Raw genomic sequence first — 14,842 nt, 5'->3', positions numbered from 1 at the left:
GAGGTATACAGCTGGGCATCGATGCCATCCAGGGCGCACACCCTCCTGTGCACCTGGATGTGCCTACAAGCTTAGAGCAATGAACCGACTTATTTCAGAATTCTATGGTAGTTTCATGATGCAGGCATGATGGCATGACTCAGAGTTCACCGGTGATTGGACTCAGTCTCCAATCCCACCTAAGAGAGACAGGCGGAGCCCGAAAGCTGTAAACCTCAAAGCATGTGACCATTTTAAGGTGCCCTTCCTTCTCCAGTCAAGGTGCCTCATTAGCATATAAAAAGCCACACTTGTGTCTCTACAGATCCCAAGGGTCTTTCAAGTGTCAGATACCAGGGACCCAGTAGTACAATAAAAGAAGCCTTTAGCACACCGAACATGCCAAACCTTACAAGAGTTTTAGGAATTCTAGGGGGTTGGGTAGAGAAAAAAAGGATGTTTGCTGTGTCACATGCGCTCACCAGGCAATTGAACCCCTCCGACACTGGAGGTCTTTGGTTGAGATTCCCTAGATATTGTGCTAACCATCAGAGGTCAGAGTCTCCGTGCAAGCCGCAAGGACCAAAAGCAGAGCCTGCTTGATTTCATCTAGGTGACCAGTAAGAGCACCAGGAGAGGGCTGGAGAAAAGGGACCATGGGCAGGCACCTTTAATTTCTTTTTAGAGACAGCTCTTAGACACAGGTGATGGTCAAGGGGGCTTCAAGCTGCCCGTCTACACTGAAAACCAGCGCCCTAAAGGCTACAGAGGAAGTTGGGGTGCAGCACAACGGCAGTGGAGTTGCCTAGCATGCTTGAAGGTTTGGGTTAAGCCCACAACAGAAAGGAAATCGAAAGTTAAAAAGAAAAAAAGAATTGTAGGCGCCTATCTTTCAATGCACAGATCCCGGGTGGTGAAACGTGAGGAATATTTATTTGCAAAATGATCAAACGTCTCAGAGCCGCCTTGTGTTATTATGCTGCTCCGTGCATGTGTCAACAAATGCCCCTCTGTGAGAATGCTAAGCATACCCAAAGCCACATAAGAGCTGGCGTATAGCAGTTTTGATGTGCTAGATAATTGCGCCGAGCACGATACATACATTATAATCCTCACAGTAATCCAATAATGGCAGCAAACAGAGGTAAAGTATCATGATCTATGCGCAGGAAAATGAAAATGTCACGATGCAATCCGTTACATTATCCACCAACTAAAATAACAAAAACAGCAAAAATAATCCAATGAAGCAAGTCCCATTATTTTTAATAAACTCGTCTTTACGGCTTTACAAAAGAATCACTTTGCTAAGCGAATTTCAGAACTTGGCTTGAGATCACGTAGCTAGCTAGTGAGCATCAGAGCTGGAATTTCAACCGCTGATCCGTGTCTGACTGTGTGTGTAGCCACCTGTGCTACTTACAACTCAGATTACAGGCGTTACAGGAAGGTGCCCAATGCTTGCAAACAGTGTCAGCAGAGAAAAGCTGCCCGAGCAAATAAGACATTGACAGGCAAAGGCATGGAGCATCCAAGGACAGAAGGCTCAGATCACAGTGCTGTGTGGTGATTGGAGACCACAGCTGGGTATAGTTGACAAGGCTGAGGCTGGAGCTGCAGGCAGAGGCCTGATGGGCTAGGGCCTTGTTACCACGTGAGATTTCTGTGTTGAAAGTCAGAGTGAGCCACCTGGGACAGACACCTGTGGTTGCCTATCAACGACCTCTCACCCTTGACTGCTTCCTGGCCAACAGAGTTGTTTGTTTGTTTTTTGAGACAGAATTTCTCTGTGTAGCCTTGGCTGTCCTAGAAACCAATCTATAAACTAGGCTGGCCTGGAATTTAAAACCACCTGCCTCTGCTTCCTGCCTCCTGAGTGCTGGGATTAAAGGTGAGGGCCACCAACCCCTGCCTCTTTTTTCCTTGTTTATTTTCTTTTTTGGTTTTTTGAGACCGGGTTTCTCTGTGTAACAGCCCTGGCTGTCCTGGAACTCTCTTTGTAGACCAGGCTGGCCTCAAACTCAGAGATTCGTCTGTCTCTGCTTTCCAAGTGCTGGGATTAAAGGTGTGATTAAACGCCCAGTTCTTCTTTTCCTTTTTAAAGCAGGAAATCTAATCTACATTATACTTGGCCCTTGCTTCTCCTAAGCAGCCATGGAGTACCTGTTCCCTTGCCCGTGATTTAGGAAGGCATTTGCAAGTATAGCTGTTACTAAATCCTTTTCTGGGAGAACAGCCGACAATCTCCACCCGTCCTCCCACTGACAAACCCAGGTTCAAGTCCACCTAAGTTTCCCTTGGGGGAACCCGTGAGTTCTTTAGGCTTACTTACAGAGCAGTGAGAGAGGGGGTACAGGCAGGAGCGTAGGTACCCTTAAAGTTGCCACCCAACAGAGGTGATGGGTTCTCCAAGGTAGCCGACAAAAGCCGCTCCCATCCCCTCCCTCCCCCCTATATACCCTCGTCCTACCTCCCCCACAGCCCTGTGCAATTAGGGTAGAACTGCATACAGCTGGCGTGAAGAGGCGGCTAGATATTCAGGGGAAGGGTCCCATGGTCGTCCACACCCCTTTCTTCTCTGATCCGGGAAGTTGGGGACAAGACCAGCAAATCTCTCAAAGATGGTGGCAGTTTGGCTCAGGGTTAGTACTGTAAACAGTCAAAAAGGCAATTTGCTGAGTCCTTGGATAAAGGTCTCTCCTGTTGCAGATACAAGGGGGACAAAGCACCCCCCACCTCCCACTAGGCCCTGTGATATGTGGATACAGCAGCCACCTTGCTTACTCTGACAGAGAAGGGCTTGAGCTCCTTGCTATGGAGTCACCGATTGCCTCCTGGGGGTCATTTTCCCTGGGCTACTTGTCAACTGAGATGACGGTGGGGCCAAGTAGCTAAGGTTTCTGTTTCTTGGGATTCAAACACATTCTGACCAACTGATCATCCGAACATTTTAAGCAGGGAGTTCCAGGCTGACACTAGGCTGTTGTAAAGAGTATCCCTTGGAGAGAAGGTAAAACGATGAAAGAAGCTACTAGAAGGGATAACGTTAGCCAGTTCCGGGTGGGCAGACATTTGAACTCTTCATTTTCCTTCATCTTGAAGGGACTTGTATCTGGGAGCTGTAAGAAAGTACACAAAAGTGGTGTACAGACCCCAGAGAGTACTCTCACAAAAAGTCCTGACTGTGTTTCTGCTCTGTCCTTTGCAATCAGAGCTCAGCAGCACCTGGTTCCAAACACCTCTGATCTAGTTGAGGGGTAGAGAAAAACAATCAACGTCTTGAATGTGCATAAAAAGTGTCCCCTTGCATGCTGTTTGTCACCTCTCCTTAGAAGGTAACCTAGATTACGGAGGCTATGGGTGTGGCTCAGTGGCTGAGCAATGACCCAACATTTGTGAGGGCCTACGTTTGACCACCCAGCACAATTTACGCTTTTTTTTGGGTGGGGTTGTTTGTTTGTTTTTTGTTTTTTCAAGACAGGGTTTCTCTGTGCAGCCTTGGCTGTCCTGAACTCACTTTGTAGACCAGACTGGCCTCGAACTCACAGCGATCCGCCTGCCTCTGCCTCCCGAGTGCTGGGATTAAAGGCGTGTGCCACTACGCCCGGCACAATTTATGCTTTTAAAACATCCTAGCAGTTTGCTTAGCAAGCAAGTGATCCTGGGTTTGACACTGGCCCCCCAACCCTGCTCAACACCATAGTAAATATATACATACACACATGCATACATACATACATACATCATGCATGCATGCATGCCTCAGAGAGATCAGGGATTTTGTCTTGTCTGCTCTATTCCTAGTACACATTCAGTGAGTGTTTGTTGAATGAACAAATAAACACTGCACCATCACCCCAGGCTTATCACAAGCACCCTGCCAATCCTTGGCCCTCCCTCCCACATTTGGGCTACAGTGACCTTGCACTAGCCCTGTGGACTGGTTAGGGCACAGCCAGGGCTCCCAAAGAACAAGCTCTACAGACAGAGGTTACATCTTCCCCGCTGCTGACATCTCTGAGGTGCCCTGTGGCGGTCCCTCCCGTGTCCTCCTTTGTGCTCCCTCTACCTCCTTACAGGATCCTCTCTCCCTTTGTTGTCCCGCTTCCTCCTGGCACAGGCCCTTCTTTCTTCCAGACCTGCTCTCCACCTACACTGCTTCTTGGCTGTCCTCCTCCCAGGCCTCTGTCACACTAACTTTATTGTCTTCAGCCCTTGTTCCTCAAGTGAACCCTCCCCCATGTGCCCTGTGTGAGCTTAAAGTGCCTCCTGAGGCCCTTCCTCCTCCTCCTCCTTTCTTCTGTTTTATCAAAAATAAAATAAAATAAGTGTATTTTTCAAACTTGTCTTCCCTGGTGCTTTGTTCTGTGTGCCCAGGTAGCCTGGGGGCAACCACTTTCCACCAGAGAACCATCCAAGGCAAAGCTCTATGCAAGGAGAGCTTTGTGAACTTAACTGTGGGCCGCACACCTGGATTTGCTCCAAGCCATCATCATCATCTGCTCCCTACAATCTATCAAAGCTCTCAAGCACTGGGGTCCCTCTGGGGTCTACCCAGCTCTGGGAGACATGAATGGAGGATGTTGTCTCTACACACAAGCATTACAGTTATATCCCCCTGAGACCTCAGAACTACAGTCTTGATTCCAGGTCTGTCACCTATGAGTGTCCACCTTAGCCAGCAACCCTGGCATTGGAATCAGACTACAGTGTCTTCGTCATGCCAGTCTGGCCCTGAGAATACACACACATATACATACATACATACATACATACATACATACATACATACATACCTACCTACATACATACATACCTATCCCACCATGTTTTGCTATCAGGAGCTGCAGAGGTGCAGCTTCCCTTCACAGCTCCTTCCTGCCAGAGCTGCTGAGCCCTGGAGGCTCCTCCCTGACAGAAAGAAACAGCACATTTAAGCAACAGCCCTAGCTGGAGCGCAGCTGAGAGGTAGAAAGCTTGCTGAGCAAGCACAAGGCCCTGGGGCTGACCTCAGCACTCTGCAGGAAAAGGATAACACATCAAGTCTCTGCAGAGAGAAAACCCGGGGTCCCCCTGGCACATTTCTTGCATGGAAACGGAAAGCACACGAGGTCCTGCTCCTCCAGCTCTGGGTTCTCTGCTTAGCCCTTACCATGAGAGTCAAGATGCCCCTTCCCTGGCCTGAGCCAGGCCTCCATGTCCTTCTCCATGCCAAAACCTTCGGGGGCAGCACCTGCCTGATGGCACTTTGTCCAACAGTTTCGGGAGGTGGGAGCAAAGGGTGGGCGTCACCTGACAGGCTCACCTCAGGGCACAGCCATGTTCCACCTGTTCTTTGCCACACTTCTGCTCAGCTAACCTGGCCCCTCTGTATCTGCCTATTTTGGGAACCAACATGAGCCTTCTCTCTGCCCTTGGTGATGCACATGCTAGAGCTAATCTGCTTCTCTTGCTCCTGTTAAATGGGGGAGGACACAATTTTAGCTTAGGGTTCTGTTTGTCTTTTAAAACATAGTAAGAAGTAAATACTCTTTCCAGCTCTTGGGCTGGAGAGGAATCCCCACAAATGGAACGGAGTCTGGTGAAGGATGAAAGGAGGGGATGGAAGGGGAGGGCAGAGAGGAGAAAGAGAGAAATGAGGAAGAAGTCTCCTCTCTATAACATGTCCTGTCACCTTAAGGACTCTAGAGCCAATGACTCTGGAAGCTTCTCAAAAAGGTATCCAGGGAAGAGGGGAGTGAGTGGAGGGAGGAGAACAGATCAGAGGATTACTCAGTGCTCCAGGCTCCCTGGTCCTGCTACTCCTGGCTGCCCGCCTCATCCTTGCTTGCTGAACTCCTCTGGCCCTGGATCCAGAGGCTCTCTGCCTGTTTGTCCTTACTTAGCTTGTTTCTTCTGCCTTCGCTGCTCTTTCTTCTCCTCTACACTTTGCTTTTCCTACTCCTGACTCAATACAAATACAGATTTCTACTGAGAGATCCTGCCACCCATCCCTCCCCTTGCCCAGTGGTCAGGCCCCTTTCTCACACCTGGCAAGTTGTATTGTCTGTGTGTACTTCTCTCCTCCAGGGTACACCCACCCACAGAGTCACTGGCTCTTCGTTTATTACATATCTACGTTGTGCCCAAGAGTGCTAGATGTCCATCTGAAAGTGACCAAGACACTTGAATTGTCACATTGTCCGATAATATACAGTCCAGTGAGGGAGGCACTCACAAAGGAGTTCCCAGACACTGGGTATTTGGTGTACAAAAATGGCTACAGAAGTGTCTAAGAAAGCATGGCAAGTGGGGCTGGAGCCTGGAAGTGGACCAGTCTGTTGCAGGATATTTGATCATATAGTGAACCCCAAGACTGTGAACTGAAAAAAAAAAAAAACAAAACCTGTTTCTTGTTGTGGTGTGGCTCAGCCCTAGCACATATCTTTAACCCAAGAGCTTTCTGTTTATTGTAAAGAAGTAGTTGTGGTGTGGCTCAGCCCTAGGACACACCTTCAACCCAAGATCTTTCTGTAAGCAAGAGCTAAATAAAGCCAACCATAGGTCAAGAGGCAGAGCAAGCAAGGAGTTGACAGGGAGTGAACGTAAGTAAACACAGGAGGGAGGTACATGGAGTTGAACGGTTTCTAAGACTGTGAAGGAGGGGAAGGTGGGTTAAAGTGAGGGTTTGTGACTTCTGAGGCTAAATCAAGAGTATAGTCTCTCTCTCTCTCTCTCTCTCTCTCTCTCTCTCTCTCTCTCTCTCTCTCTCTCTGTGTGTGTGTGTGTGTGTGTGTGTGTGTGTGTGTGTGTTTGCCTATTTCCCTCTGTCAGATAAAGCTCTCTAGCAGATGCAGCTCCTAGAGAGAAGGTGTACACAACAAGGAAATGGACCCTCTTCCAGCAGCAATGAGTCATCTTGGAAGCAAATCCCCAGCTTTAGTCAAATCTTCAGATAATTACTGCCCCAGACAACTTCAAGAGGCACTGTGAGCCAGAACCCCTCAGCTAAGTTGTCCCCTGACCCACGGCAACAGAGATGATACATTTTTATTGTTTTAAGCTGCTGAAGCCTGGGATAATCTGTGCATCAACGATAAATCATGATTATTAGATCTTGCAGGCATGTCACCATGTCAGCATCTTCCTGACAACCCTGAGAAGTAGAAATGCTTTTCTGTACATAAGCTCAGAGACACAGCCTACAAGCCCAGCATCTGAGAAGCTGACACGGAGCACAAAAAGTTCAATGCCATCTTGGGCGACAAGCAGAAATCCAGGCCAACCTTTGCTACAAAGAAACCCTATCACAAAAACCAAAACAGAGACAGACAAAACAGCAGTGGACAAAGGTGCTTGCTTGCTGAGCAAACTTAATGAACTCAGTTTGATTCCCAGCAGGAGGGAGGAAGTAAGAAAGGATGGAGTTTCTCTCTCTTAGAGGTGTGGAGGGGAAAGCTAATTAATGTCCAGTGTCATATGGCTGTCTCAAAACCCACCGCCTCATCCTGCCCCTTAATCCCTGCTCCCAGCCATGCACGTCTGAAACATTCTCCTCCTCTCCTCCAACTTTCTCCAAACAAGCCAGGCTACCTAACCAATAGTTGGTCTTAATTTCAATGATAAGATTATATGATCACAGGGTGGTGAAACAGATGAGGTTTTGAAAACTACCACTGCCTGCAAAAATCCAATTCTTTCATAACTTGCTAGAACTTGGCAAAGACAAGGTAAAGCAAATGGCATCTTAAAGCTATGGCAAATGGGGCCTGGGAGGTAGCTTAGTTGGGAGAATGCTTGGCTAGCATGCACACAGCACCAAATACAAATGGGCTTGGTGGTACAGCGCTCGCCTGTAATATTAGTACTTGGAAGGTGGAGGCTGGAGAATCAGAAGTTCAAGGTCATCTTTGGCTACACAGCCGGTTTAAGGCCAGCACAGGAAACTATCTAAAAACCAGAGAAGTGATTCTTACAAAGTAACAGCAAACGAATGAAGGAATTTTAAAAATGGATGTTATTTCTAGTTAGATTAAGAAACCTCGCCAGGTGTGTTAGTGTTCAGGACTAGCAGCACACTGACCACTTAGACACCGGACTCAGATAGATGGAAGTTTATTGAACCCTTAGCCAAGTTTGATCATTCAAAGACACAATCTGGATTCAGGAACCAAGACTGTGATGCCAGTCTGTTTCTAAGGCAGGCTTTTTACAAGAAAAACTGTAACCAGGTAACAACCAGGTAACCAGGTGGGAAGCAAGGGGAGGGCAGCATTACATCATTTTGATGAGCTAAACAAAGCGTTTCTGACCTTTAATTTGATTGGTCCTGTAGTTGGGGGCTTAAAGAATGTCCAGTTAACAAAGTGTACAACATTTGGGTAATGAAACCATAGAGACATAACAATATAAGAGGTGATTCTGACCGTACAAAGTGTCAGCATATTAATCATTGGGAGGCAGAGCCTGAGAACTTGAACTTAATTTTACCTTATAATCAAGATGGGGATTAGAGACAGAATGGCTATTCTGATGTTAGGCTGGGATAGTCTCAATGTCGGGCCTCAACAAGGTGATGGCGGCACAAGCCTTTAATCTCAGCACTTGGGAGACAGAGGTAAGTGGACCTCTGGGTTCCAGGTCAGGATGGTCTACACAGTGAGTTCCAGAACAACCAGAGCTACACAGAGAAACCCTGTCTCAAAACAAACAAAAATGAGAGAGAGAGGAGGGGGGAGAGAGACCTGATGACAAATAAAACACCTATACTGAGACAAGGCATTGCTGGGGTCATCTGTGGGGGTTTATGACAGAAACATGACAGAGGGAAATAGCTGAAGCCCCCAAAGAACAGACACTTCTGGCTCTAGGATCTTCTCTATCCATCCTCTTGGGAGCCTGGGTCACATGGTTGTAATGGTCATAACCTGGTTGAAGCTCCATGCCCAGTCTTGTCTGGCTCGTCCTGGAGCTGCTCTGCAGTTTCTGTATCACTGTGCTGATGGTGTACTGAAAGGTTCTGGTGATGCCTTTTCCCTCCCCAGCCTGCATCCTCCCTCCAGTACCATGTAGAAGGCCACAGTTACTCTAAGACCATGAAGGGGCAACAAGGAGGTTGAGCAGGTTAATTCTGAGGTGTGGGGATGGAATCTTGAGATCTGCTTAATATGGATTTAAAGCTAGGAAGAGAAGTCTTAGTGAAATAACGAGGAGTTTTAAAACCTGGACCCGGAAGCCATTTCCTGGGCTTACCTCTGCTCTTCTGTCTGACTTGCTAATTTGCAAGGCTCTGGAGGACAAGGAGAGGTGCTTGTATCCTTCATCAGTGTTCCAGAAGGCTAAGCCTATGCAGTGGCAGTATACCATCACCAATGAACTTGATTCATGGTACAATTATTGCTAATTTGAATCATTTCCCAGGGACAGTAGGCCACATGTGCCCTCTGGTTTGTTTGGGTACAATGCTTGTCCAGTCTGGAAGATCTAGGTCAGTCTGGGCCTTTGTCCAACCTTCTTGGCAGCAAATAGGCAACTGCCATTTCCAGGCTGGTCCTACATCCCTTCTGAGCTCTGCTAGCCTTTGAAGCCTGGTTAGCAGCCATAGACTGCTAGCCACAAGGTCTGAAATTGGTATACCACCCGTGTTTTGTTTTTTTTTTAGATGAGGTTTCTCTGTGTGGCCTTGACTGTCCTGGACTCACTTTGTAGACCAGGCTGGCTTCGAACTCAAACTCACAGAGATCCACCTGCCTCTGCCTCGCAAGTGCTGGAATTAAAGGCGTACGCCACTACCACCCAGCTCAGCTGTGCTATTTCTACACTTGCCTCATTGCCTCAGTTTCCCTTTGTGATGCTGCCTCCACAAGTTTCACGCAAGACAATCTGATAGCTCCTCCTCTGCCAGCCCTCCCTTGTGTGGGCTGGGTGCCACTCTCTTTATCTTCAGCTGAGTCTCTTCTTTTAAATAAGTTAATGGCACAGAACCATGGAAGCAATCCATGCCCAACTTTGTTGTGACAACTCTGAGTCTTCATGACCTTCTCTGCCTACTGGACCAGGGAGAAGTCGGTAGCGCCCTTTCCCACAGTGCCTCCCGCTGTGGGAAAACCTTGACTTTAGATATTTTGGGGCAGAGGAGAAAAGTGGAAACAAACGTGGCTCATGCTGTGTGTGGGTAGGGTAGGCAGGGAACATTACTAGGGTTGCAACAAATTTACTGATGCTGTATCTGAACTTCTTCCCCAGGACCTGAGAGTTCGTTCTTTCTTTCTTTCTTTCTTTCTTTCTTTCTTTCTTTCTTTCTTTTTTAAGATTTATTTATTATTTATACAGTACTCATACGAGAAGAGGGCCCACATTGCATTATAGACGGTTATAAACCACCACGTGGTTGCTGGGAATTGAACTTAGGGCCTTTGGAAGAACAGGTAGTGTTCTTAACCTCTGAGTCATCTCTCTCCATTTCTTTATTGAGAGATGATTGCTAATAACAATGTCAAAAGCTAGTTGTCACATTTACGTTGTGCCAGGCCTGGGATAAATTCCTGCAGACATTAATTAATCCTCACAGCAAATTTATGGTTTCTCAGACCAGGAAAAGATGACTTGGAGAAGTTAGGAGTCAAATCTTGAAAACAAAAGCCAAGATTTCAACGTCAGTCCAACTCCATAGATGATTTCAGACTACTACCAGATATTTTGCTTGTGTCTTCTTTTGTTTTTGCTTTGTTTTGTTTTGTTTTTCTCAAGACACTGTTTCTGTTCGCTAAAAATCTATCCTTTGGAAATTTCTTTGGGGGTATATTTTACAAGTCTGAGCTTATTATTTGGGAGTTCAGGCTACAAAACATTTTGTTGGGAGGGAGGGATACCCAATTGCAACTTGCCATATATATCTTTCATATATTACCTTATATTATATTCATATTGTTTCATATCCATAGGCCACACATCAGGGAATTCATGTTATCCTTGAAGGTAAGAATTACATTTTAAATTTATACTTTACCTTCCACAGTAGGCCTATCGGTGTCATACCAAAATACTCACCAACAGTAACCTCTAGAGTAAAGCAAAGCTAATAAAAATTGCTAGGAATAAAGATATTTAGAATCTGGGCGGTGGTGGTACACACCTTTAATCCCAGCACTCCGGGAGGCAGAAGCAGGTGGATCGCTGTGAGTTTGAGGCCAGCCTGGTCTACAAAGCGAGTCCAGACAACCAAGACTACACAGAGAAACCCTGTCTCAGAACCCCCCTCCCAAAAAAAAAGATATTTAGAGATTCAGGAGAATACAGAAATGGCTTCCAAGTGCAAGTGCTTTACCTAGAACAACACAGCAACTTAAAAGTAATCCTGTTGGGCAAACATGAAACTGTTACTGCAGACCCCTAAAGCTATGTACCAGGTCTGAATACCTGACAGAGCACTGCTGGTTACAGCTGTCTTGTCTGGGAAATTAGGGAAGGGCTGATCGCAGCTCTGTGGAAGGTGCTAGTAGCCCATACTCTGGCTCCCTCTTCTGACAGGAAGAGGACGGTTTTTGTTTTGGTTTGGGGTTTTTTGTCCTTGCAGGAATTCTTGGTTTAGGTGTATAATTGCTGTTTATTACCCATCCTTAGTCAGCTCTTAGTTTATAAAGGAGAACAAAACCCCCACTGAATCTTTTTCCTAATACAGCAACACAATACACATCCCTGCTCTTTTTTTGGGTAACACACCTACCCACAAAGCCAGACTCTATAAACTGTGTGTTGTCAGAGAAGCACTGCTTACCTGACATTTGTCCCGCTGTGTAAAAGTATACAACCTTGATTGTCCCAAGTGCTTCACATAAGCACTTGGTTTCCCCATAGTCTTTGCTAATCCTGTCTAAATGTTGTTTTTTATAGAAAAGAATTTTTAAATCTCAACCAGTAGAAGGAATCAAATATCTGTAATTCTTGGATTTTTTTAAAGTATAAATGATTACTTACACATCTTTCCTTAGCATATAGTTTTCCTCTATTCCAGTTTCTCAGAATTTTTAAGTAAGAGTCACAATTGTTAATCATGTCAATGACTTTTCAATATTTGAGATTTTGTGACGATGCCCCCAAGTAAAATCCCTGTGTATGGTTTTCCCACAAACCCCTGAGCATCTCTTTCCCTACTTCAGCTGTGAACAAGTTTAAGAACCACGGGAGAGAACCAAAGGTGTCACCAGCGCATGGCACATTGCAGCCTTCGGTAAAGATACTATTTATAAATCGCTGGTTTTATTTTATTATTCTATTTTAAGGGGTATTGCCCATTTTAAGAGGCGCAGCAATCTTTAAAATCCATGTTAAGGAAATTGTTTATATGGTATGAAATCGGCGTGGCATCAGACAGAACTCTGTCACTTACTATCTGTGGAGGCAGTTCACCATCAGTGTCACTGCATGCTATTGTTAGGTGTGCCAAGAATGCAAGATGGAGAGCTCTTTCTTCAGGCTCTTTTTTCAGAGTTGTGTTTGCAAGGAGCAATTTTGAGAGGTGAGGTAATGTCTCCCTCTCAAAAGAACAGGCTTGCTTGCTTACTGCTCACCATAAAACACAGTTCCCGAGCTCAGCATTCCCCTCCTATAATGAAAACCATTTTATGTGCAAGCATGCATCTGGGGCCCATATGCCTTGCTCCAGAGAGAGTCCGAGTTCAGAGAACCAACAAGAACATGCAGAGCCTCTGGCTACTGCGTTTGTTGTCAATTGTCCACACGTGTTGTGTCAATATCGCTAAAGCCGTGAAGGGTAATGTTGTTAGCCTGCAAGGTAGAATAAAACCCGACTCTTCTCAGTTCGCCTCTCTAGCGGGGTGCCCCTATGTGTGTGATTTAACTTACTGTAGGTGCGGTTTTCCTTTCTATAATGGGGACGCTGATATTTATCCCTTAACATAAAAATGTCCTCCCCCACTATCCTCTTCCTGAGAATTCCCTCTCTCCTTTTAGCGCACCGTGCCAGGCAAGGACCCTATCCTTTGACGTCCAGTTCTGCCCGGCAGGGACCACCCCATGGCCATCCGTGATGCGGGTTTGGTGTTGTAGTGTCACCTTCTGGTCGCGCCACTCGATTCCTATACAGGCGGGGCCCAGAGAGCCGCACACTGATTGGAGCCCAAGCTGAAGCTTTTGTCTGGCAGCAGCCGTTGCCTAGCAACCGGGTTCTTACTTAGCCTGCTAGTTCCCTTCGCGTGGCTTCCGGGTCGCTCTGATGGCGATCAGGGGGGCGGAAACTGAAGATCCACTCCTCCCCACGCCGCCGCTTGGAGTCACGGTGACACCCGTGAATCTGCCGACCAAAGAGGTGCTGGGTCCAGCACTGGCCGCGGCGCCCGGGGAGACTACGCCATCGCGCTCAGCCGCGCGCCCGGCAGCCGTGGCGCCCGCGCCCGCATCCGCACCGCGCGCCCCCACGCGCGCCGTCCGCCTCCGGAGGCCGCCCACCCGGACGCGCGTGGGGAGCGCACGGGCATCGGCGTCTGCGCCGAGGCGGCCGGCGTAGCGGACAAGCTCTCGGGAGGATACCTCGGTCCGGGGCGCGTCGCCCCCCTCAGGCCACCAGAGCCCGGATACCTCCGAAATTCGGCTCTGGGTCTGTGGGGAGCGAAATGCAACCCAAGCCCCGCTGCCACGAAGCCCCGCGCAGATAAACACGCACAAGCACGCACACAGACGTCGCCGCGGCCCTGCCGCGCTCGCTGGTCCCGGCGTAAGGGAAGAGCACGGGGCCCACGAAGGCTCCTTGCCTTCGCCTCGCAGCCCCGGGCGCGGCCGCTCGCAGGTGCGACGGAAGTGCCCAGCGTCACCGGCCCGGCGCAAACAGCCAGTCCGGCCCTGCAGGCTCCGCGGCCCCGGCCGGACCGGAGCGGCCGCCGGACACAGCTGGTAGGCGGGGTGAGGGGCAGGCACGGAGCCCGGGAGGGACGGGCGCGGCCGGCGTAGGACGACGGACCCGGCTGCGCTCTCCCGACCTGCGCGCGGCCCGTAGACGCCCGTTGGCAGCGGCTCCCGGGAGGTCGAGCGCCTGCCGGCCTCGCTCGGCTTCCGTTACAGTTGGAGGGGTCTTGGGCACAGTGGCTGGGCTCCGGCGTCGCAGTTAACTGCGGTCGTGGTGGACCGGGGACGGGCCAGTTGCCTCTGGCTTAATACGGCAGATGCGCGGAAACTCCAACAGGTGGCTCCGTGGCGCAATGGATAGCGCATTGGACTTCTAGAGGTTGAAGGCATTCAAAGGTTCCGGGTTCGAGTCCCGGCGGAGTCGGAAGGATTTTTACTTCTTATTTTTTTAATTCTCGGAAAATTATTTTTAACTTTTACTCTTTCCCTTTTTTCTGTAGTCTAAACAGCTTAACTCCCGGGACCTCCATTGGCCGACGCGACCCGGGCCGATCCCAATTGGGAGGAAAGGGGGAAAAGAGGGAGGAGGTGGCGGTAGATGTCGGCCTCCTTGGGAGCGTGGGGTAGGCCTGGGTCTCACGTAACACCCCACGCCTGGAGCTTTACGGAAACCGGACTCGCAGTCTAGCCCGAGGGCATTCGAAGTACCCCACCTCACCTTCAGAATCTCGAGAGGATCTTAAAAAAAAAAAAAAAAAAGTAGACCGCTGTTGTTACAAGATGCCGTGTCAGTGGCTCTGAGAAAGAGTCCAGAACGCTGCATTTCGGGGCTGCCTTCTTTCTTCCTCCACGATTTTAGCGCAAAGGTGTTGGAGTGGGCACACTCTGCCAGATCGAGGCAAGAGTCTTGTTTTCTGACAAGTCTAACTTTGCACGGGGTTAGCGTTCCACTTCACCAAGTGTAAATAAGCGTAGGAATGAATGGAGTGTTTTTTTTTTTAATCCATTGTACCGACAAAACCCT

At 48.4% G+C, this 14,842-nt stretch overlaps 1 protein-coding gene across 2 annotated transcripts in view; it reads right to left on the bottom strand.

Moving 5' to 3' along the window:
- The window catches only part of BCAR3 (BCAR3 adaptor protein, NSP family member), a 239,727-nt gene extending 226,569 nt beyond the window's left edge, over nt 1–13,158 (bottom strand). The window contains exons 1-2 of one of the 2 annotated variants that reach the window (XM_084757815.1): nt 13,033–13,158; nt 12,347–12,491 (exon numbers count right to left, since the gene is read on the bottom strand). The gene's annotated coding sequence lies outside the window, so the exon portion shown is untranslated. The other variant, XM_084757816.1, reaches the window with a different exon arrangement.
- Nucleotides 13,159–14,842: the final 1,684 nt, after the last annotated feature.

The sequence above is a fragment of the Acomys minous genome, assembly GCF_964271855.1.
Source record: "Acomys minous genome assembly, chromosome: 14".
Taxonomy (NCBI): domain Eukaryota; kingdom Metazoa; phylum Chordata; class Mammalia; order Rodentia; family Muridae; genus Acomys; species Acomys minous.
This window is presented reverse-complemented; position numbering and strand designations above follow the sequence as displayed.